Genomic DNA, 26,239 nt, shown 5'->3' on the forward strand with positions numbered 1-26,239 from the left:
CCTCCGTCCCCTGACACAAGAAAGGCATGCCAGCACAGGAGATTTCAGAGCATTCTTCAAGATAAGGTCCAAATGCCTTAAGAACTCCAGTAAATGTAGCGAGCTCCAGAGATGCTGCAAAAATACTGGCTTCAGTTATGTGAAAAGAGAGGCTTCATGTGGGCTTGGATGTCTGATTACAAAGTAAGTTTTAGGATTAAACAAAAAAGTTCTATCTTCACAATGGAAAAAAACATTTTATTATAATTAAGTTTCTGAAGACGTTAGTGATAAAACACAAATTGTTCAGTATTTTCTGATACAACAAGCAGCTACAGGACAGAAAAAGAAAATATCTGGGTGTTTTATATTATGCTTTTATGTATTGTGCATTGAGGTTGCCCAAGAGCTAAACAGCATTTGATTTGTGCCTAACAATAAATAGAAAAAGGATTGCCAATTAAGAATGTGGGGCATCTATTTTTAACAAAATGTTTTTAAACTTTTGGCTAACTACGAGAGAAAGGCAGTGCCATCTGTTGGGGAAATCCAGCCGGTTCAGGGAACCGCAGCAGGCAGAACAAAAGCCTATTCAGGCTCAGTATGTGATAAGCTTGGTTTGATCCAGGATAAACTTTTGCTGGTGAACAGAAAAGAGAGGTAAAACAATCCAGATGGATTCAACACCGAACCATGTTATCCGGCAGCTATTAGATGTATGTAATAACTTCCCACTCTTTTTCAGCAGCAGGTTCAGATCCGCGGAGGCCAAACGTGGGGCACAGGCTGGAGCAGCCTTGGTGGGGTAAATCCATGCGATTCAGCCACCGTAGCAGCAAGAGCATTTTTCTTCCTTGCAGTTTCATGAGTCGACCCTTCTGATGTCAAGCCTTTACACTCAAATTGAAACAAGCAGCAGTCCTGCATGGGAGGAAGATAAATCTGAGCTCCACAAAGGGATAAGCTGGCAAGTTTAGGTGGTATGTCAGTAACTGGGGTTCGTGTAATTTTTACTCAGCATTTGCAGACTGCTAGTGATTTCACTTTAAAATGTTGAATGGTTGTAGCCAAATGCAGGTTTCAACAGTTGCGCTGAATTTGAAAGCCAGTGTATTTAACATTTAAATATATTGCACGCACCTTATGAATAATTTACTTGTACCGACCTTTCTGGAGACATACACATATTCTCACACCCCCAAATGCAGAGTAGCACAAACACACCTATATATATCAGCTTTTAGCTGATCATGCTTTTCTGTAGCTATTTAGCATGTTACTATTTTCATTTACAGGTCAGGGTAGGGCAGTGGATATCAAAAATGGGCATTTTTTTGCCCAGTGAGGGACTGACACATCGGCTAGAATCACGTTGATGGTTATTCAACAGAACTGCAGTAGCCGCTATTTTTGCTCCATTCCCACAGCAGCAATAAAACAGTAGCACAAAACAGAAAGTGACACACCAGATACATTGAACAGCAGCTGCCCTTAAAATCCCAGCAGCCCCCATGGACTGATTTGCCATTCGCAAACAGCTACTTTTTTTTTTTTTTGCACTGAGGGGGTGTAATTAAAGAAGAAGGGGGGAGTGGAAATGGGATCATACTAGCAGCAAGAGCAGAGTAAACAATGAGACCAGAAACACATTTTCTCAGATGAATCCTCATACTTTGAGAGATGTGTGGAGAGGAATGCAACTGTAAGGTGGGGGTTTTTTTTGAGGAATAGGTTATCAGGAATAGCAGGTGGACAGTCTTATGCTTTACTGTCCAGTCCTTGCCTGACTGGTAAAATATTCATTTTGTAGTCCATACCAAAGCAAGCAGTTGCATATAAAAGCCACATATGGTGAAAGCATACATAGAATGTGCCCTTGGGCAGGACTGATGTATAGACAAGCTTTTGGAAAAGGATATTTTTATTTTTTTTTCAAACAGATAACTGTATTTTGAACTAAGCCAGGAAGACTTATTTACATGGTGTTCCATGCAGCCCTGTTTTAAGTATTGCACATCATAAGATAGAGAGTGAAAAAAGCACTTCTCTGGTGCCAAAGGGGAAAGGCACTTGAAAGAATCACTCACAGCAGTACCATTTCACTGGTAAGTACTGCATTCTGATTTTTTGCCAGCTCAATTCTGTAAGTGTGCAAAGTCCAAGTAAACAGAATATGAGTCTTTGATGAAGCAAACCTAAAATTATATAGGCTTGGATTGCAATCATAATTATATTGTATTCAAATGCCAGGGCTCCTGTCTGAATAAATGCACTTAAAGCATTTTGTGGAACAGTATTCTGTGGGGAGACTGAACTAAACAGCACTTTCAAACTCAAGATGATGCACAAGCCAACCAGAACCAGAATTGGAACTAAAAATATTCAATGACCCTATCACTGCATAGCTTGTGATAGTACTCTTTTTTTCATAACATATGTTCACAGATATGCCATCATCATCTGTTATCAGACTAGTGGCAAATTTTCCTAGATTTTTTCACATTTCTGCTTGTTCCAGCAGTAATGTTGCCTGCTTGTCTTTTATTCACCATGTCTGGCATGTTCTAGTAATTCTCAGTCACAATAAGATCTTATGTCCTCAATATTTCTTTTCTTGTTATTTTTTTTTAATAGATGTAAAACAATTTATGTTCTTCCCTCCACCCCCATCTTATTATCTGTACTACTTTTATTTCTTCTGATATAGGAAGGACAGGAATCCCTTTCTATATCCTGCACACACCCTCAACAGTTTAAGACTCAAGTAATCCTTTTAATATCAACAAACAAAACAGCCATACCTGATACTGGATGAATATGTAACTACCAGTATAGCAAAGCTCAGGTAAAAGGCCTATTCCCAGTACATCTAGGGGATTTGAAAATGCTTCCCAGCTCCTCTGACTGTTCTGCCTGCATGTCAGGGTGAGTACCAAGTCTTAATCATCTCTCATATACTAATTTTCGGGAAGGCCAAGGCATATAGATTAGGAACACGCCATAGCATACTGTAATAGGTCTCGATGATCTGAACAATAAGGCACTGGGACTGCAGGATACAGCCATGGGTTTTGTGGTTTACAGTGCTGGAATGTGTTTTCTTTACCTCAAACTCAGGAATTCATAGTACAGAAAATTAATTTCCAAAGTGTGAGAGCAAGCGAGTATTAATGAGCAGTAGTGGCTGGTACCCACTGCTAGAATTCTCTTGTCATATCTAATAAACCACAGTTTTGCTCAAAATTTATTATACTATCTAGTCAAGCCTGGATCAGCAGGCAATGATCACATTTCAGTGGGATGACCCAACTAGAGTAAAGACAGAATTGTATTAAAAAAGGTGTATTGTCAACATTGATAATAGGTCAAACCCATCCACTAAGTAAATCCCATTTATCTTAAGAATGTAATACCAAAAATGCAGCTTTTAAGGCTATGACTTAGTTTCCCTGAGGCTGATGGGAATTTTAACCTAAGTCAAGAAAGTGTTTGGGGCTGAAGGAGCCTGAAGATGCCAGTAATCACCAGCAGGTGATGAGTGTCTGTGCTGAATAATCCCATTTACAATCCCGCCAGGCATCTATTTGTGTCTTCAGCTCCTCAGTTACTTTTGTGTATCTGGCCTTTGTTATCTGGAGAGTCTTTGGTTTATTCTTCTCTCTATAGTGTTTTGTCTTTGAGGGTTTGATTTATTGCTATCTAATATGAGCTACATAATCCAGCAAAATTGCCTTGTCTCAACAGTTTATAGTTCTGCTCAAGATTTATGCTTCATCCATCCTCTCTAGGACTACACTTGTTTTTTCTCCATTTTGATTTTAAATGTTTGCCTATTCAGAAATAAAATATTTTTTTTTGAAAGGAAATTAACCTAAAACTGAATCACTTTAAACTCTGAGATAGCTCCATTTCATTTTGTAACATAAAAACATAGAAATTTCCCTGTCATTCATGTTCCCCTGTGCATTTTTCCTAATGCACTCAGATAGTTCCTCACTCCAACTCTTCCTTAGAACTTCCTCACCTTCTGCTCAACTTCTCTGTTCTGTTTGTTATTTCACCTCATTTAAAACACTGTGGCCAACACAATTTCCATTGGTCTAACCCTATAACTCCCTCCCTCTTGCATCTCTGTGATTCTTGTTCTTTCACTGCCTGTGAAGTTCCAGCTTCAGTCCATGCATAATTGTCTCGTTGATTGCTTAATCTCTTACTCATTATCTTTCATTCATCCTTAGTCACACACTGAAGTTCCTTTCTTCACTTCCTTCCCAAATGTAGACTTTGCATTAAAATCCTTATGAAAGCAAGTGACGTTAAAGCTCCTGTAACAACCATTTTTTTCTGTTGCAACGACAAATGCTGCAGTTTAACATAAATAGATGTTTTATTTATCAGTAAACAGTTCTAGTAGATCATCATAAACAGAGTTCTGCAACGCATCTCACCGGCACCCTGTAGGGTGCACCTTGCCACCAAATGCACCAAATACAGAAAGGGCAGTCCTGAGAACAGCAGCTTTACGCCTGCTTTTGTGTCCTCTAATTGTGGAATCACATGGGGAAACCGTGAGCATTTCTGTAGCTCAGAGACCTGCAAGGAAGGGAACTTCAACCAAGGACTTATCACCTTCTTCCAATTTGCACAGTGCCTAAACTGACCCTCTGTTACACCTGTTTGGAGCCCTTAGTCTGCTGGAGAGTTGTGACCCCTTTACAGCACCATTGCATCAAGGAGTGACAGCAGGAGCCGTACATGGTCCTCTAGGTCTAAACATTTAGTGAATCAATGAGGCTGTGAAGAAGGCAAAGGGGTCATAGCCTGGGTTTTACTTCTGCAGAAGTTCTGGTCCCAGCCGTTGTGTCTGGAAATATTTAGCTCTGGAAGACAGACACGTTGGTACTTTAAGAATACAAAATAATCTTCAACATCCTCCACTTTGTGGATACACTCAAAAGCAAATACATAAAGAGGGCCAAACATGCAGTTTTCACACCAATAAAATTCACTTTCAAAGTGAAAATGTTGTGAAAATTAAAAGCCTCTGAAAAATCAGGTGCTGTTTATATGGACCCCTTGATTCACATACGTAGTTACACTCTTCTTGCCTCAGCTACTTTTTTTTCAGAGGTGTCAGAAGTTCTGCAGCCCCTATGTACTTCAGCAGATGGCACAGATGCTTGGTGTCTTTTAACAATCAAGCCATTATGTTTGATGCCACTGACCTCTGCAGTAGTGCTTACTATGCACAAAATATGATTATATTAAATATTTTAAAGAAGGTTTTTTTTTGTTTCATTTCAAACCAAGTATTTCTGATTAAGACAGCCAGTTCAATCCTTACCACAGTTTGCATCTAAACCTTTTAAGCATTTATAAGAATCTCCCATACCTAAACAAAGAGTGATGACTAACAATAGGTGTACAGGCAAATGTTTTTAACTCCAGAACAAAATCAAGGGTGGCCAGGTAGGCTTCACTGCTTCCAACTAAACTACAGATGGGATTTCTCATGTGATCATTCGCATTTTTGATGACTGTCAATCCAACATCTGCTTTTACCATATTGTACTGTGAATATTTCAGATCAACAACTGAAATCCAGATGTGTTTGCGTCATGACCTCTATGCACTCTACTTGAAATGATTTGCCTTTGAAAACAGAATTAAGGATGCACTCATGCTTGCAACGGTATCCTGAAATGTTCCTTTTGCATAGCAGAGATTTTGTGGGAGAATACAGCTACCTTGTTCCAAATTCCCTTACATTCTGGGAAAGCAGCATGTGCAGATGGGACTCCTTCACTTCTCAGTGCAACAGACGGAAGTACAAGACAGACCTTCATCACATTCTATGCCATTATTTCCAGTTCTAATTTAATACTCTTACAATAACCCCCCAGATGTTTAATACACAGTCTCCCTGCTAAGGCTAGCATAACACTTTATATATGGTCACAAAAGCAGCAAAAGCCATGCATTTTTACCCATATTTCTACAAAGAATCATAGAATCATCTAGTTTGGAAAAGACCTGTAAGATCACAAAGTCCAACTGTAAACCTAACACTGCCAAGTCCCACTAAACCATGTCCCTAAGCACCACATAGCTGGATAATTTTAAAAAGAAAAATAATTTGTATAAGCAGCACATTTGTGACCTGCCATGTTTTATCAATTACCTTTACCACGTCTTTGTCCCTTTTCTACTATTCAAGTTGAGGATTTCTACCCTTGTCACCAGCTTCCCCTTTCTTCCCTCATGTAGCGGGGGTGGAGAGATGAGAGCTGTAGGGATGATGACCTCATCACCTTTTGTAGAGCAAAAAGGGCAGAACAGGCTATGGACATACATAACTTGGGGTACAGCTGTGACAATTTTTCAGACTGACTTTATGAGAACCCTGGGGCTAACCCTAGATATGGTGATTTTTCCATATATAACCAATACTTCAACATCCCCGCCAAAATAGAGTAATTTTTAGTTAGAACAGAAAAAAATTGTTGTTAAGGCTTAATTCACATCAGAACTTCTTGAGAACAGCTATTGCCTTTTTTTCCTTTGTTTTATCCGTCCACCAATCTTGGGTAGTAACTGGTGCTACAGATGGACACACATTAATGTGCACACATGTGAGAGCCATGCATCCAGCTGCTCACTTGCACAGGGAATCAGATATGGATGCACCCATTTCTAACCAAAGTCCTCAGCTTCCAGGAGAAAATAGATGTTCAACTCCACTTGGAGTTTAAAGCATTGCTACCTTCAAAGGAGTGCAGAGGACTGCTCATTTTTCCATTTGTGTAAAACATGCAGAATTGCTCTCTGCCCACCATTACCATGGTTCAATGTGGCTTTCAACCTCCCTGTGACACAACGAGGAAGAACAGGAGAGTGTACCGCTACGCAGCATCTCTTCCCAAGTCACCAGGGCAGCTGTGCAGAGCCCTGCTCAACGCTGTACATAAAACTGTACCCAGAGGATGGAAAACAAATTCACTCTTACTAGAACTACACTTCAGAACTATGCCACAGAGCTTAAAAACACAGCACAGAAGAGGGTGAAAAGACAAGAAAGAGATAGAAGGAAGTGCTCACCATAGCCAACAGACCAGCACATACCAGTCTGGGTCACAAACAGTTTATTTTCCTAATTTCTTCTCATTAAAATGTTTATTGGATCACCTAGTTCAGATGTGTGCAACTTCAGAAGTATGTTCCTTGTTTGTAAAAGGTACATGGCACAGCCCATATTCTAAGGAGATTTATCTTTTTAGCAAGAACCTAAGTACAGGTGCTTTTAAGAAAATGTCTACCACCAATCAGGAATACTGTAATAAAAAATTTTCACTGGAAAATGCTGATTAATTATTCACTTTGTCCTTTTTTTCCTTTTTTTCTTGGTAGGAAGGAGGTCAGAGAAATATTTTTCAGAACGCTTGCAGGCTTTTTGGAGAAAAAGTGACAGAGAATCAAGACATTACAATATTCATCTGAGACACAGGAGACCCAAATTCAGCTTGGAGCTTTACCTGATTTGAATTTGTCCTCAGCACATCCCAGGTGACTGCCCTGACCAACTGCATGCATCTCAGCCTCAGGTAGTGGACCAGGGCATTTATGGAACCCGGGAATTAAAATTTTTCCTTGGATACTCATCAAGAAGGCAGGACAAAGGCAGGACAAAGGAGGGACCCAAATCTGGGAAAGAAAAAAAAGTGTAAAAACAAATTTGCCCAAACTGAATAAAAAAAATCTCACTTTACAACATGTCAAAAAAATGCTCTAAAACAGTAAGATGCCTAGTCAGTCTACTTTAAAACCAGGAAAAACAGAATTTCTTCTTTTGGGACTGAAATCACCATTTATGGTCATAGGTATGCTTTAACCATCTTCGTGAAAAAAGAAAACCAATAACGATCCTCAAATTCTAATATCCCTAGGTCTGAGGAAGACTCCCAGTGACTTTATTGAGAGTTTTGTCTTGATGAATAGTGATTTTGGAGTTCAGGAGGTGGCCTTGAAATTTCAGGGTCAGATCTTTTCAGTAGCACAACTGAACACAAAACAACCAATCTCAAAGGAATCACCCAGTACTATGAAATTCTTCTCCTCCCCCTAAGGCATCATGCAGCAATGTACAAGTTGCAAATGTGATGTGTGATTTGCCTTCCATTTGCCAAGATTTGGATTCCTTTTCTGATCGAGACTATTGTGCTATCACACTAAACGCCACTAGAGTTTCAACAAATGCCAGAAGATGCTACAGTCCATGATTTCTCATATTCTGCATTTCCCACGCTGCTTAGATATACTTGTCACTGTTTTCCTGCTTGATAACTGCAGGGATGAGAATATTAAGAGTGGCAGTCTAATCAGTGACCACTCTGGGCATTCAACCTGTCAGAGCTGAAAACTCATGAATGAGCTGCACTGGATCAGTGATATGTTAACATATCAACCAGAGCATAAGGTTCCTCTACACCAGGGCTCTTCTTTATCACATATCCCCCTCAAAAATGGAAGACTTAAAATAAAAAAGCAAGCCAAAGCCAATGAAAGACCAAAAAAAAAAATCACAAAATGCAGATCTAAGTCTTTTTTTCAGCTCGGTGAAAATATAGCAGAAATGTACCTGTCCTTCTCAGGCAGGTATTGAACTAAAGATGATCTTTATTTTTCAGTCATATCAAAGACCTGACCCTTTCTCACATAGTGGATTCAAATAAGAGATGTGCACAAATTCTTATAAATCTCACCAAGAGCAATTTAAATAAATATATATATGTATAATAAAACTCACAAGTGCAAGTAAATGAATTCAAATGTTCACATTGCTCAATTAAAGCTCAGCCAAAGATGGGCCTGGGCAGCTATGGCCCCAGTTCAACAAACCACTTAACCATACGCTTAAAACAAGCTCTGGATCAATTCCCAGTGAGGATTAATGCATATTCGTAAATGTTTCGCTCCTTTGGAGATGATGGAATGAAATATCCCTGGAAAAGCCTTAAAAAAGTAAAAGCACAATTTTGGTTGCTTGTTTTTAAATTAACTTAAGCCAAACCGAATATTCTAGACTCAGCAAAGTCTCTACAGACAAATGTTTATTTTCATTCTATAGCACCTTGTGCAATGAAATTACAATTTGAGAATGTAGCACAGGGCGGCCAGAGGGAAAGATGACAACAGTAGGTGGAGGTTAATGCAGAAGGACTGTCTGAGCTTTCCAAGCACATCATAATAGAAAGCATACAGATAGGATGGCTAAGCTGGTAAATAATGATAAATCAGACTACTGTTATTTCCGTGGCTCTGAAAGATGCACATGTCCTGACACTCCTGTTTATGTATTAAATTGAGAATGTGAATTGATACAAAATGAAATGTTTTCATTCCCTCAAGCTCCTTTTGTGCAGAGATGGACTGATGTTCACACTCCACTTTTTTGCTTTGGTTAACCAAAGAAATAAATTCTTGATTAGATCCACATTATTCATATTTTGCAGAGAATTTTTTGCCTACACATACAAGTCCTGCTGGGGTAAGCCAGAGGAGACCTATTGACTTAGTGTCTTAGCAAATTACATGGCCCTACAGTCAGATGAAATATTAACTCAAGGGAATGATATTTTCACTGGATCAAAGACCAGCTAATGAGAAACAGAATACTGGTTTTCAAAGAGGGTTTTAAAAGTTAGAACAAAACACAGATCACTTAATATACTGCAAAAGTTGCAGTAACTTCCTGACAGTTTGCTTGCCTACAAACCAGTTAGCCCTGATTTATTAATATTAGATGCTGTGCCAAGTTCATGTCATAAAGGATAGATGCTGTGTGCCCACGCTCTGCTTGGAACTGCATAAACATGATCATCAACTAGATTTGACATCATAATCAAAACAATGAAAATACGTTAAAAGTGGCGGGCAATATCTGGGAAACTGTATTAAGAAGGTCTGTCCACATTAAGAAAAATAAAATTTGTCTCTACTGATAGAGGGAAGAACCTATTTTTTAGCAGAATTCAGGTGCTTAAAGAAGCAGATGGGTGCACAGTGGGATTTTTAGAACCTCTTAGATGGCAACTCCCACTGAAATCACTGTGTATTAGGCAGCTAGGTACTTCAGAAAATTCACATTACCTGCATCTTTAAGCACCTAAATACCTTTAAATATTTGGCCCAAAGACAGCTTACTATAACATCACAGGAAACAGAATAGTTCCTGCTCAAGGGAAAACAATTTAATGTATGATCAATTAATTTTCAAGCAAGAGAAATTCATATAAGCAATTCGTAAGAGAAATAAGGTCAGAACTTATGAACAGTATTTTGTAACTGAAAGAAGAGATCTGGTACACAAAGAAATCTTGGGCATTTTTTGACAAGATTATATCACAGATGGTATAGGTACAAATTAGGTGCTCATTTTAAATGGGAGTGCGTCTAGAACGTATGGGTCTTAATCCCAGTGAAAAATAAAAGATAAATGGGGCATCTTGGTGTTTGTGAAGGGAATTGGGGCTGTTAAGTGTGAAGGCTATGGGAGGGACACAGCCCATAGAGAGGCAGGCAAATGGGCAAAAGCATCGTTGGTCTCTTTTGCCTGGGAGAAAGACCTCAGCAGTTGCAGTTTCTGTCCTGAGGAAGTTCAAGACTTCCAACCATGAACCTGTAAGATTTTTAGGGACATTTATATCCACCACTGTGGCAGGAAGAGCTCCATGAAGGTGAGACACTACATCCAAACTGTCTCACTACCATTTAGTTTTCTAATTCCACTGGTCCAAGTGCAAACTGAAGAGGTTCTGAGAAAGCAACTCCTGCACAAATCCTTTGACTTCTGCCTCAGCAGTGAGAGCCACAAGTAAAGAAGGCCATCTACAGAATGGCTTGCATCCCCATTAGCCTGAGGCTCAGGAAACAAAATGTGGCTTACCTTTTGCAGAAGAAGAAAATAAAAGTTATAGTTTTGCACTGTGCCACCTCTCAGTGGCAGAAGAGGATTACACTGCATCACCAATTTGTGTATCCCATCTAAGTTACTTCATTTAACGTGGAAAAAAACAAGCAGTGACAGAACACGGCCCTTAGAGTAAGGCTCCCAGCATAATGCAGCCACAGGAATTTAACAAGTGGGATTTACTTAACTGGTCACTAAGTGTTAGCATTGCTTTAAAGACATATGGCTGAAAGTGTTTCTCTGGCCATAAAGAAACAGAACCGAGAGAGCAGAGAAAATGCCTGGCAAGCAAACTCTCCCTTTTGTTTAATAGCTCTCTTCAGGCTTGTAAGCCTAGAAAAAGCTTCATTAAAGTTAATGGACAAATCTTCCAGGAAAAAAAAATTAAGTACTTAAATGTTACTGGTTTTGGTCTGAGCATGCAAAATTTCTCTTCCTTGCTGGGCTCACCCCAAGACAGTAATCTCCAGGCAGAATTACATAAATATTGTCAGCTTTCAGGCTGGCTTTGTATTTCAGACCTGATGAGCAACTGGCAGAGTTCACAGGCCAGGTTCACAAGCTTTGTAAGTGGGCACAGCTTCACTGAAATCAGTGGGAGACCTGCACACATTACAGAAACCTTCCTTAAATAGAACGGAGTTGTGTCCATTTGTACCAGAAATGACTGCAAATCACTGCCAGCAACATTACAGAGAACATTTTTCACCCTGTAGATTTCAGGCTAACAGTTCTTGAAGATACTATACAAAAATACCTGCTCAAAGTCACTTCCTTAGATACTGCCATGACACTCTCTCCCTTGACATTTAAACCCTCTTTTCCACATCAGTGCCAATTGCAATTAGTCTTGCTACACCTCCAGTGTGCTACTATGCTTACTTTTCAATAGGAAACTCAGGCACAGACTGTGACCTTCAAAGGGTACCAGTGAGTCAATGGGAAGACACAGCAAGGTGCTGGGACTAAGTAAATTTAATATAATCCCTTATATAATGGACTTAACACTCAGTCTTTACCCACAACAGGTATTTCACAGAAGAAATGCTTTAAATAGCTTTTTTATAGATTCACAGTACAGAAAGAAGTAAACTTACTCTGCTGTATACTTCTAAAGTAAAATTTAAAAAGCACAGTTAAGAAACTCAAAAGACCCATACATGCTGCTATTTTAGATGAGATATTAAATTAACAAAACGGCCATGTGACTTCCACCCTGAGATAGACCAAACTGCAACTAAGGATGGGACTCTGCACAAAGACAACTGTATTCTAGCACCACACAGCCTGAGGTGAGACACAGCAAACATAATCTGTAGTTCCCATTTGCGTGTTGAAAAGTGTAAAAACAGTGTTTGAGATGTCCTATTCTTGCCAGACATGAATGCTGCAATCAAAGATAAAGTATCCCGCTGTGAAGTCAGCAGTTCATACAGGGAGCAGAATGTAACAGAGACCACTTACACAACATGAGACTCCGGACTGCCCTTGGTACAAGGTTGGCAGAGATCTCTCTGAGTGAACATGGAGGAATGATTTCTCATTAGTGGACTGTTCCTAAAATTTTTGCATACTCCCTTATTAGAAGACAGTATGATATTTCTAACAGCTATCTGTTTAATCTGGTACAATTAAAACAATAGAGTACATAAGCATACATAAGGGTTTTGATACATAAGTGACTTTTTTTGGCAATTTTCAACAGTGCATCAGTAAAATGCAGTGTCACGGCTTTTTTAAGCAGTCAAGTGAATTCGCAGAAGAATCAGTAAAATACTCTGAAAGAGATTTAAAAAATCCACAAGAATTTAAAGGGTCTCTTGGCAGCACTGTGAGGCTACTCAGCAAAACCCACATTTCAATACTGACTGTCAGCTCTGCAGCTTGCCAAAAAATGTGGGTCTGATGATCCTCCCATAAGCCAGAAGACTGGATGGTCCCATGGTTACCAGGAAAACGAGGCTTTCTGACAGAAAAAAAATATTAGAACTTTCAGCACTCAACTTGACAAACCTCAGTTTTTCCCCATCAAAACTGAGTGGAAGAAATCCAGTATTTCACTGTGCAAATTCAGCAGTCCAGGCTGGGGGCTGACAGCACTATGTGCAGTACAGGACAGAATGGGGCACAGGGGACCTGATGTTTGTGGCTTTGCATTTTGATTCCCAGCACCTGTTGAAGTTTCTGAAATGCTATTCTAATTTACTCTCTATAATAATTTACACTGAGCTGGAGAGGCTGTAGGAAACGAGGCTCAGACTGCTACAGATATTTACATGCTTATGTCCTGACTGACCTCCTGAAAAAAGCTGGGTGAATACTTACTATCATTGCTGAGCTTCCTATGTTAGACATAATCTAGTCACAATGCATCATCTACTTCATGCAGCCCCTTTCAATTTTTACTTTCAAATCTGAAATTTCTTAAAACTGACTTCTCTGATTTTTAATAAAATGTCCATCTGGATGACTTTGTAGTCCTTGAAATAAAGCATCAGAAGGCTTTCAGAGCTCCCAACAACCTTTAAAGATGGAGACAAGAGTGGATTAGCCCATAACATACACATGGAAAAGTTAATGGTAAAACCAGCTTTCCTTCCATATTCCAACTCATGGTTCTACTCCCTACACACAGTCACAGTCTCTGCAACTTCATTATTCCTGCAGCTGTGGAGCTGCACATTTTTCCTCCATGTTTTCACCTGAGCAGCAGCCCTAGTTCACACCTCCCACTTCCCAAAGAGATCATTCACTTGACGTATTTTTCACTATAAGAGTCACTAGCTTTCGTTTCTCTTCTCTGGATTAGACACCACAGAACTACTTCTCAGAATTCATCTGTCTCTGTAATTTTGTATATGAACTGAGAGCACTTTGGGGCAGGGCCAGTTTTTTGTTCTGTTTGTACAGTACCTCCCATAGGGGCTTTCCTGTGATAACTGAAATAGTAAATACGTAACCTCCTTGTCATTAAAGAAAGTCATTTTCAAAAGAAGGAAATGAGTAAGTGCTAGTACCCATCCCACTAATATGTGGATATTTCTTCCTCTCTATGACCACAGTGATCCAATGGAATAATTAAAACTGATGAGCGTAATTGTTTCAACATTAGATGCAGAACTTAGAATCAGAAACTGAGCAGCTGCAGGGACTGCTTGGAAGCTCGTGTAAGTATCGCCACCCTTGCCTGTAGGTAAAGTGGTGAGACTAAAGATAACGTTCTGATTCACGGTACGGTAAAAGTACTTTATTCCAGCATTTTCCTGTAGGCTTCTCTGCAAAGCTACCATAACTAAAATGACTTTGAAAAGGTGTTCTTCAAGAAATCCATAGTAAAAGAGGGGGGAGGAAGGATTTTACCGCTTCTTCCAAAGCATGCTAGTATCACTTGACAATTTTTTGTCACATTGATTCAAATTCACTTTTCCCCTGAGAAGTATAAGAATTCATCAGCTTTCCCTGTCTGATTTCTGCTGTCAAACACATCAGGAAGCATGTACCTCTCCATAATTCAAATTCTTTCCTGCCCACCTTAATTGTATGTCTCTTTTCTAGATGTAACATAGTAAGAATGGGCTGTCTCGAAGGGAGATTTCCTCTAGTTGTCCTTATATGGCAGATATACACGATCACTGAAGGATAAGCCCTATGCGTACTCCTTCTGTCATTAATTTATTTTATGTCCCCATGCTTCATGACAGCCATTTTGATGGCCTTGTACACAGGGAATATTGCCATAAACTTCCTTAGATTCTGCAAGGAAGAGAAGGAAATTTGTACCTCCAAGTACAAGTAACTCCAGCTGTCTCAGGAGAAAGCAAAATGGTAAATTCATGCTCTTCAAAGGCAATAAAACAAATGCTGATTTAGCTGGTTGTCTTAACAGAGGAGTTAAGGAAAACTTTCAGTTTCTGTGGAAGCCAGTTAAGATCTCGGATTTAGAGATTTACCTTTATCAACTTCCAGTCAGATGATAAGCAGATCTGTTGATAACAAGAGGTTGGTATGACAGATGGTAATTGCTAGCAAAGAGTAGGTGTTCATCTCTAAGCTTCGAGTTTCACAGAGCTCTAATGGATTGTAGATCCTAGAATTTGGAGGGACATGGGTTTTTGGTTATACTGGCTCTGTCCACAGTGATGCAGGAGGCATTTGAGTCTCCTTGTTATTTGCACTATATCTTCAGGGAGTAGGGCTCTGCAACTCTGCAACTCCAACATTTCAATTCCAAATGTCATACATTGCTAGGGAAGACCTTTAAAAATACCTAGAATTTGATCTACAGTACTGGGTTCCTTCAACACTGTAGGTTTCTGAAACATCTTTACCATAAGATGCTACAGTACCACTGAGGACTGTTAACATCCATAGAGTTAAGGAAAAGAAAATATGTTGCGCCCCTCTCAACCCCCAAAATTGGAAGAAAAGGCACCAGTACCTGTGCTTGAGAGATACTGCTGTTGTCTTTCTTGTCCTTGCTCTGTTTAGACTGATTCAACCTTGACAGAATCCTGCCATTGCCAACTGCTGGCTGAATCCCCTTCCTGTTAAAGTCAGAGAGAATCAGAATAAGGTTCGCAAAAACCTGAGAATAAAAATAAAATAATCGCCCAGCAAATAGAGTAAAAAGAAATTGTAAGCACGTATTTATATCAGTAAACTTGAAAAACATCATCTGCTGTCTTCACTTAATGTCAATAGTCACTGATGTCCACTCTCATAAATATCGTCTTGTAACCGCCTTTTCATCCCTTTCCATATATGCCAGCCTTCCCCTTAACACACACTCTGTTTTAATAAATGGGAAAATTGAGTTCTGTAAGTAAATTCCAGACTGGTGTACTGGCAAATCTCAACAGATTTCCACATAGTGCTGGCAATTTACACTGATAGCTAATTTGACCCATTAAAGAAGTTATTCTGGTCAATGAATTAGTTTGTTTATGACTAAAAGGAAGTAGTAACTGTAAGCTAAAGTGCTGTTTGAATATTCCTTATTTACCATCTCTGGTTCAGCAAGGCTTCCACCGTAGTTATATTTGATTAGAACTGATTCTGTGGCGCAATTTGAGTACAAGTTATTTAATTAATATCTAACTAAATTAACACATTTCACTAATAAGCAGTAATACTGAAATCTACCTCTGTTCCTCCAACTCTTTCAGAAGACATATATATCCATAAATATACATATATTGTCCATGTGCCTGAAGGCCAAGTGAATATACTTAGTGCTAGTTGAAATAAGACAGTTGAATGCTGCTGAAATCTTACTGAAGTAGCTAGCAAAAGGCCTGAGGAACAGAACACAATAAGCGTTCAAAGACATCTCACCATGTAATAATCAATGTGTAATACGAGCTAGGGGTTAGTTAAATAAAATGTGAAAGCTGTATTAATGAACCCTTTCACTGTCCAACACAGCATTTCATTTTCTTTCATAGGCTGCATAATGCAGGGCCTGGGAATAAATTATAGATGAAACCCCCATCATATGTTTATAAATACACTAACATTAGCATTTTACTTCCTCATAAATCTGCACCAAACATTCAGGCGCAAGATAGAAAGCCCTGTAAAACAATGATATATTCTCTGCTTGCAAGACTTGCCTAGTGGCCCATTCATTTCTACTGCTGTTCTTCAAACATTACTTTCTTCGCTCATGCCCCCTCATTTAAAATCCATTTTAATTTAAAGATGTTCGATGCAGTCCTAGTGGTACATTTACTCATCCTGGTTATACATCATGGAGCAGGGAAAAGAAAATTGTTTAATCTAGAGATACGGTTCACTGTGGTCACCACTGAACAGTGGAGTAATTACCAGATCAGCTCCGCTAAAAATGCACTCAGGGTGTTCTGTGACCTATCATCTTCTAATCTGCATAGTGAAGTATAGCTTCATAACTATAAATTGCTGACTTAATTAAAACCAGGACCTTTCTGTCATTTAATTACAGGGAGAAAGGTTATTGCTTAAATGCAATTTTCCAAATGTGATTTCTTAACAGTTATTAACTGCTTCACCATCATTTATTGTTTCAGATTTTTCAATTCGAAAATAGTCCCTGTGACAGAAGTAATGACTTCATGAAAAACTCAATCTAGATGGAGCTGAGCAGACCCATTTGTTTCTTGTAAGTGGAGCAGACAGAAAACTTGAAAATGTCACAGGAGGACCCTGTGATTGCTCCACTTTACAGGAGTAATTAAAAACCAAGAGGTTGTATTAAAGGTGAAGAGAAGAGGTTTATGACAATTTCAAGGTTTCTCCCCCTTACTGAAACATTGTGCTTGCATTTTCAACTCTATTAGGAGAGGTACCAATTAAAAATTGTTAATTTATCCCAGTCCAATACATGATACTAATACCAATACACTCAGATAAGCCAGTTAGTTCTGCAGCTTTTTTACTGATTTTGCAAGAGCCACCTTAATTTGAAGGAAAATAAGTTCCGTATAATATCCCTCTGCACATAAAGCTTTTCACTTCCAAGAAATGTTATTCCATGAAGTGCATAAGTGCATTTTAACTAAAATTTGAACAGTAGCTCCTTGTCTAAAGTGACGTTCTCATCCAAGAATTAACTTGGTTCTGCTAAGACACTTTTATACCAGCCTGAGTCCAATGAGAGCATCAGACCTCCCCTGCAGAGTATCACATGAAATTCTACTTGAAGGACAAACCTGGTCATTATAACTCAGAGGAGAAACTAAAGCATAAAAAGCCTCTTGCAGGGCACTGTAAATCCAATGCAAGGCTTAAAAAAAAAAAAAAAGAAAAAAAAGAAAAAAATGGAAAAAAAACAAAAGCCCCAGATGGTTGCTGTTGCCAGGATAACAATTTCTTGCTTCCAATAAGAACACATTTTTAATCTGAGTTTTTCTTGCAACACATTTTGTGTAATTAACAGTCCTTCCAAAATATGTGTGAATATTACATGCAAGAGGTTTTCCAGATCAAGGGAAGCTCATTGTTCAGGAATACCATAGGGAGATAAGAAGCTTTCTACCAAGCCGTCACATATTCCTTTGCCCTTGCAGTGAGACTCCTACATTCACACAAAGCTTCACTGATATCACTGACAGGAGCAATAAGGTATCAGAGGAGCTAGTAGAGGATATGGCGGACAACACTATGGTTCCACCCATTTTAAACAGCTTTATGACCTTGTAAGAATATCATAGTCCTCAGTTCATTAATCCTCCAACATCCTCATTAGTGAGGGGAGAGAGGCTACTCTCAAGTTGTTGGTGTGGAGCAGGAGGAATAAGGCCATGTCAGTATGGTCTGGGACCTCCAGCTCCTGAGTCAGACCTCAGAGCCTCTTTTTTCAACAAACAAGGCACAAGGATTCATTTATGACCACTTTTCTAATGTATTCAGCTGCACATGAACTAATTGTGAGAGTCTGAAACTTACTGGAACCTGTTATTTAGTAGTTAAATTCTGCAGAGCAGTTTGCTGCAGATATTCACCGTATGTGTGGTGCTGGCAGTACTGCTTAAGCCATGTGGCAATGTTTCCTCTCCCTGCAGCAACACAGCTGAATATTGCCCATTCAGAATTTGCTCTAGATTTACTATTAACGTAACACCCAAAATATTTTCAAACCATGTGTCACTTCAGTTCCAAACTGCGTTATTAAGTGGAATACAAGCTTTTAGCTCTTTTTCTGCCTGCTTTTTATTGTGAAGACAAATCATGGTTTTGGTTAGTCACCAAACATATGTGGTATTGGTTTTGTTCCCTGACTGGTAGACTTGCATAACTTAGCAATGGAATCAAAACTGTAAACAGACAACATATGTGCATGTAGGATGTGCATTTTGCTTTCAGCTAATGATCAAGCACTCTGGATTACAGTTTGCCCTTGGCAAGTATCTGTACTAGCATAGCTTTAATCCTTACATGTTTACACTCAGCACTGGCAGGGGAGTGGCAGTGTGGCACAGGAAAGAGCACAAGGGAACACAAATTATCTATTTTAGGGCTCTCTGGAGATGGCCTCTGCAAGAATAAAAACTACAGAGAAAGAAAAGGCAAGAGAGAGAGAGAGAGAGAGAGAGAGAGAGAGAGAGAAAGAATGGAAGAGCTTATAAGGAAAATAAAATGCAGCCACTGTAGAAAAAGAATAGGAAAAGGAGTGGTAGGATACAGCCACGTTCCCTGGAATGAAAATGCAGCAGCTCTGAGAAGTAAGCACCTGGCATAGACTGTCTTGACAAGGACTCAGAAACTGGACTATCCTGACAGGCAAAAGCAGCTTCTTAGTAATACATATTGGGGCCTAACCTGTTTATGTAGAAACCGGTATTGCCAGGTTCATGGAATTATGTGGTAGGGCTAATAAATTACATGATTTTTGTGACCTTTTCACTACACAGAGGAAAGCCTCCCTTCTTGCTGAGAGATCAGTCAGAATGCACAAGTATCTCCTAAAGAAAACAATGGAACTTCCATCCCCATTTATAATGAAGCTAGAAACGATACTCTAAGGACTGTCTATTACTCCAGTGCACTGGAGGAATTTGGCAACAACTTTCCAATGTCAGTTCTGCACTCAGAACACTTCTGTTTCATTCCCCAAAGCCAATAGGTACTCTGCAGACGGAGGAGGGAAAATCAGCGCCTGACACTGCAGACTTCCTGCTGGGTAGTGTCCAATGGAGGCTGCAGAAGAGTTCACTACTATTGCATCCATGCTGGGGGTGAGTTTTCACAAAGTCCTTATACTTGTGCAGGGCTCCTAGGGAACAGACATTCTCTAAAAGGGCCTAAGGTGCACTTGTAGGATATAACGAATCCTTTGTCTACAACCCTTCTCAAATACTTTTCTATCTCCAATGCCGTTGTAGATGAGATTGAATCCGACAATCAGAGACCAAGTTCCTAACAGCAAATGACAAGTCCCCTCCACAGAAGACGGAGTTTTCCAGACTTTGATCACTCTTACCCAGGTTTAACTGAAATTCAAAAATAAGTAAATCTAATAAAATCCAGCTGGCATTTTCCATTTCATCTTGTAGCTGTTCAGACTCACAAGGCAACTGGAAGCCTGTCACAGCTCAGGGACTTAGGAATGTGCATTGAGGACGGGGACAATTCCTTTACAAATATTTGTGGACTCAATTCAGGTGAACTCACTAACATCCAAGCTGTTTCTTCTTTAACAGCTGATATTCTCATAGGTGTCTGTAAAACAGATACTCTTAGTGAGCACCAAAATAGTAACTGATGCCCACAGGTCAGGTAAATTCATCATTTAATCGTGGATATGCTGGGGACAAGTTATCTGTTCTGAAGCAAACTTCTCATGCTTGCCAATTCAGAAATACGCAGTGTTATTTCACAGACAGAATTGGCTTGATCATGTGAAACAAGACTTGTTTTCGTGCGATTTGCCCAAGAGAGTGCTTACAAAAATCATCATGCCATGCTGTCCTATGAGTCTTACATGTTACCCTATAAATTACAAAAACGTGTATTCTCAGAGTATCAACACATGGATTGCAAACCACACCATTATAACAGGACATAATGGCCATGCAGGTTAATAGCCTGAAAATATGGAATGAGCCTTTTTTGTAATTCTCTATAGTTTGTTCATTTGATTAATTGAACCCATTCAATTTCCATTTAAGACTATTAAGAAGTCTGTAGCTCTAGCTATTTTTGTCTGCGAGACTCAGCTCAGAGATTGCAGAAGCTTAACATTCTAGCTGCATGTCACTGCCACCATTGTCTCTTGTCACAATTCTAATTCTATGTTCTGATAATAAAATTTCATTACTGTCTGCACATCCTTTGCCTTACCTTTGAAGCACTGTCTTGTGCTGAAACGATTAGCAGTACTTTACGTCATATCACTTGACTGTTTGACAGCCATTGTGAGTGAGCTAAACAGGGAGAAATTAAAATTTCTGACAATTTCCATTACATCTAAATTGCTGAGAAATTAAGGGATATTTACTTTTACAAATATTAAAGGTTGTTTAAAATGTAAACTGACTTCATTTTATTAGTAGATTTCACAATGTGCTAATTCAAAATGACTACATGGCCTGATATGAATAAATTACCAACTCATTTTCCAAAAGCGAAGGACATTTCCTCCAGGCTGCTTTTTGACTGTTTGTGTCAGTAGAAAAAGAAAACAAAAAAACTTATGAATATTTCAGCACAGAAGATAGTCCTTGTTTCCTGTATTCCTCATTTCATCGCAGCAGAATAATGAGGTTATTCCTGTATGATATTATTTTTTAACATCTAAACAAAAAGCATGCCATGAAGCACCAGTTTTTATCATATGACATTAATTTATCTTGGGAGGGGTCCATCCTTGATCAATGCCTTGACTCCCACTAATGCAGACCATCACACTTTACATGCCTGCCCATACAATGACTGAGCTTTATTTAAAACTAGCTTAGGTTTTTCTGTTCCTCTTCTCCTGTGCACTCTGCGCATGAACCTCCCTGCTTTGAGAGGGGGGTGTGTGTGTGTATATATATATATATATATATATATATATGATGACTTTTGCAGAGTAGTAGCTGTCGTTTCCAAACTGGACACCAACTGGCTTTCTTTCCCTCTTAATTCACCAGCCAGTCCTCCAGACCTCGCTGGCCGGCCACCAAGTTAAACCACTTATGCTGTGTCTTCAGGTCACAAGGTTGAGTTTACATGTTTGACGTCACAGTTTCTTCCATGATTTGGGGTTCCCTCAAAACATTGTCTATTATCATTGCAGACTCCAAAAAGACTTCAAATACTTTAGCAAAAGAGATTGTAAGAAGCTTAGCACATCTCCTTTGGCTCATGGGGTACCACCAGTCAGGTACCTGTTTCAGACCCAAATACATTGCTCAACTTGGGTTTTCTATTTAACTACCCAGAACTGTACCTCTGTTCTTCTGCTGATTTAAAAACTCAGTTAGTACAGCTGCTTATAGTTATTTAGGTTTCAGGTTGGGACTAACTGTTGTTAACAGCAGTCATGACTTGCTTTTATCTCAGTTGAAGTATTACAGGGAGGCCAGACTCTCCTATGCATTTTGGATTACAGCCAAGAATATTCCTTTGATTCCCCTTGTCCCACTTCCACACTAGCTTTCTTTCCAGACTGCTGAACCCCCATTCCATTATTTATCATGTTTTTTCCATCTTGAATTCTTTCCAAGACTTTTTTTACTGTCTAATCACAGCTTTCTTCATGAACTTTTTTTTCTAAAGATCTCCATTCAAGGCCCAAAGACTAACACTGCTCCTAAGAGTTCTAATGCTTTGCCTTGTAGGTACCTCTTACAAGGTACCTACATTTTAGACAGCATTTCCATGATCATTCTAGGATGAAACCCCAAGTGGCTGTTAATAGTGTGTTGGCATGTTGAATGCAGATTATTCCATGAAGTCTGGCACCCATAAAATGGATATAATAGTCACCTACCACACAGGGCGTTGTAAGGCTTAATTTATTACTGCTGTAAAGCATTTTAGAAGAAGGGTGTTACGAAAACATAAAGCGCTATTTATCTGGCTGAAAGGTCTCTTGTAACATTGGTCTGCCTGAAAAACAAAGAGGAATGTAGGGAATCAGTGTCTCATCAGGAATTTTCCATTAAGAAAAAAGTACTGCTTTAATTTATTTGGTGTCAGCATACATATTCTAAGGCTCCTGGTGATGGAGAAGGAGGAAGGGTAGTGAGTATGTCTATTGCATAAACCATACGTGAATAAAAGATTACCAGGACATGGAAAAGCATACAAGCTATTTCTCATCAGCTAAGCACATTTACCAAGAGAAACAGATATGCAAATGCAGGAACTTTTAAAACTTTAAATCCTTGAAATTAAAGCAAATCATTATAAATAAAGAAAACTGTGTAAGAAATACTGAGTGAAGATGTGAAAACTGAAAAAGATTACATTATTTTTGGTGACTTGATTGTGGACAAGTGTTTTGCATCACAGGAAAACACAGCAGTAAACACAACCATGTTCAGTGGCTGCCACCAAAGCTCACTGTGCTTGAAATTCCTTTTTACATGCTTTGCTGAATCAGGACTCTAGCATGTGACATATACTTTGATCTTGACAGAGGTTCAATTATTTACCTTAAAGTCAAAGACCATTTTGGTTTTTTTTGCTTTGATGCATCATCGAGCTCATGCACACTCTTTGTCAAAACATATCTATATAATAGCATTATAATAAATAGTTCTTTTAACAGTCCATTTAGGATTCCAAAATGATGAGGTTTGCAAAATGCAAAGAAAAATCACGCAGATTTTTTTAAGCAAACAAACTGTAACTGCCCCTGAATTAATACTACAACTGAAAGAAAATTAAATCTGAGATAAGTTTACGTGATGCAAAGGCTTTGGGACAGCACACAGCAATATGCTAAATACAGAATCATAACCACAAGCTACATTGAGGACTCAAATCACATATGAGTGGCACATTTCAAAGGTTTTCTACTCCTTAAAACAGATACGTACTTACCAGATGTTTACAAATGGCTCTCCACAAATGGGTAAAGAAAGACCTCTTCTTGTTCATATTTGATTTTCTCTTACATTCTATGTCATGTCCAGCTTCTGCTCATATACTACGGAGTCAAAAATAGAGATTTTCCATGAGAAACGTTGATGCATGGTATTTTTTATCTGCCCAGAAGTCAGCCCAGCATGTGACAGTACATATTTTGTACAAGATTTTCATTGAGTTCACTAGAAATCCCCATATAGGTACTCACAACTTTGAATCAACATTTCTGTTCCAAGAATCAGGGGTTGTAAGTCTCAAAAGGACCTTTAAGGCCCTAGGCTGCCCTCCAGCAAAACAAACACCACAATATACCTCTAGCAAATTGGAAAGATTCAGAGAAGCGTCAGTTTTCAGGAATATACTTAGATCAAACTTCCAAGCATCTTCCAACAATGTAAAAACAGAAATAAAACTGGCAGGTGCATCTTTTGCAATGTCCTGTAACATAAAAATCATGGGTCACTTAATTGAAGTGATTGGAAGTCAAGAAGATAATCTAAATATAAACGACCATTCTGTGAAGTCTGCTACATTGCAGTTGGACATCCACAAAGTTTGCTACGAAGCTAGTAAAGATATCTAAACATAAATAGCACAAAATGAGCCTCACTTTAAATTCTGATGAAATTTAAGACTGTATCTCAGAATACAACTGTTGGAACAAATCACTGCAAGAATAGCTTAGGTGAATTCACTGCGCAATGACCAGCTTCGCAATAACTTGTCTGTCTGTGCTCTTCCTAACTGAAAGTACTGCTGTATAGATAAATGTATAGATAAATATACACTAAGTCTATACCTTGTCTTGCTTTACAGTAATTTGTGTAAGCATACTGGAGAAGGGATTATTGCCATGATCACGTCAACAGACATTGATCTAAGGGCACTTACACAGAGGGTACTTGCTAGTAAAACCATGTCTTGCCCTAGATTGAACGTGGGATGTTGCTCTCAGGGAATGGCAGCACTGTGGCTTACAGGGGAGCCATGGAATTTATAACGTCCTGGCACCGCTTCTGCAAGTGTCTCCGCCAGTGATATCAGATCTTTGACAAGATCTTTTCTAATCTATGGAGTGGTGGGCAGTTCTTCCTTCAGACCACAGCTCTTCTCTGTACTGAAAGTATTGTTAAGCAAATGTAGCCCACAACTTGGTCAGTGTGCTGCATACCACCTTTCACCAGTTTTACAATGTCATTTCTGTATTTATTTTCTGTGGAAGGGACCTAACAAATTTAAGTATCCCACTCTAATTGACTTCAGTCTTGGAGGTTTTTATCTTAACAGAATGGTTTTGCTGATTGCATAGTGGCAAATGGAAGATTGTCACCTGTTTTTAAAGTGCTCGCTTTTTTACAGTGAAGAGCATGAAGTGTACCAGCAATGTTAACCTTCTGGAAACACACAATATTTAAATTACACTGCTCAGAGCACAGTAATTGAGCCAAACACACATAAGTTCATATCCACTGAGCTTTCAGTGTAGCAAATGCTGCTATCAATTCCTCCAAAGTGCCCTAAGGATGGTTCATATGCCCAGACTGTTGTGTATTTTTTTTCCAACTCCAGCAGTAGATTTAATAAACTAGTAACTTCCTCTTACAAATAAATCTTACCTCAGCTATGTACTCTAGGCATATTCAGATTGTTGGCTAACTCAGATCTTTCTAACATGCTTAGCTAAAACCTCAAGTAAACAATAAAATGCCTCTACATAATGTCTTTGCTCCATTCTTGAGTGAGCAGACTGACAGGAGCCCATGCAAAGACACGATCATACATTTGTTACAATTTATGGAGAGTCATCACATTATTAACAAGCATTCAAAAAAAAAAAAAAAAGATCAATGATTCCAGAGTCCCCTATTTGTTTGTGACCTGTACCTAATAACAGAAACAATACTTTCACAAAAACTGTCATGATGCTTCTTTCTTCAGAGGCCCAGATCACTAATCCTTACTACATCATTCACAAACAAAAGGTACAATAGAGGATGACCCGCTTGACTATAGAATTCCTCAGGAAAACATACTTTCATTCCTGTTGTAATTTTCCAAACCTCTGAGTCTCCTTTGCAATCACATATGAATATTACAGACACCAGAACGCTTACTTGCCACACAGATGTCATTACCAGATGTCTCAGCCTGGGTACTGCTGGATTCCAAGATAAATTAATACTAATATTCCTGGAAAGGGAAGGACTGCCTTGTCTGTTAAGGTAAAGCAAGGGCACATTCTTACTTGTTACATATCACTGAAATGACTCTGCAGAGATACCTACAAGAAAAGATTTATACTCATAAACCAAAGCAACTTCCAGCTTCGTACCTTGCAGAGAAACACAGTATATATCTAACCTACCTATGTTGATATTCCAAGAGGCCTCAAGAAATGCAGCAGCTACATTTTTCTCCCTCTTCTTTACTTTGTATGTCATGTACTGGATGTCTGGAATCGCTGCACTTTGAGGCCATCCTGACATTTTAAGTTCTTGCAGGGTGAAGTGTAACCTCTATGGAGAATCCGCATGTGGTATCTGAACCACTATTGTGCCTCCCTCATCTTCAAAGCAAGGCAAATTCACCCCTTCCGAGAATACCAAGAAGTGCTGTTCTGTCCCTGCTGGGTTACCCAGGCACAAAGCAGATTAGGCAGAGACAGAAGCAAATACATTTACTCATGTAAGAAATCCAAACAACCTCTTAAAAATTAAGGTCTAAACTATCTTTTCT

At 39.0% G+C, this 26,239-nt stretch overlaps 1 long non-coding RNA gene across 1 annotated transcript; it reads right to left on the minus strand.

The window, feature by feature from the left end:
- Positions 1–350: 350 nt before the first annotated feature.
- Positions 351–25,457, minus strand: LOC128852321 (uncharacterized). The gene is made up of 4 exons (XR_008450082.1): positions 23,459–25,457; positions 15,384–15,489; positions 7,512–7,680; positions 351–900 (listed from the first exon to the last, which is right to left on the minus strand). It is a non-coding gene; the product is annotated as an uncharacterized LOC128852321 (long non-coding RNA).
- Between the last annotated feature and the right edge of the window lie 782 nt (positions 25,458–26,239).

This window comes from Cuculus canorus, chromosome 5, assembly GCF_017976375.1.
Source record: "Cuculus canorus isolate bCucCan1 chromosome 5, bCucCan1.pri, whole genome shotgun sequence".
Classification (NCBI taxonomy): Eukaryota; Metazoa; Chordata; class Aves; order Cuculiformes; family Cuculidae; genus Cuculus; species Cuculus canorus.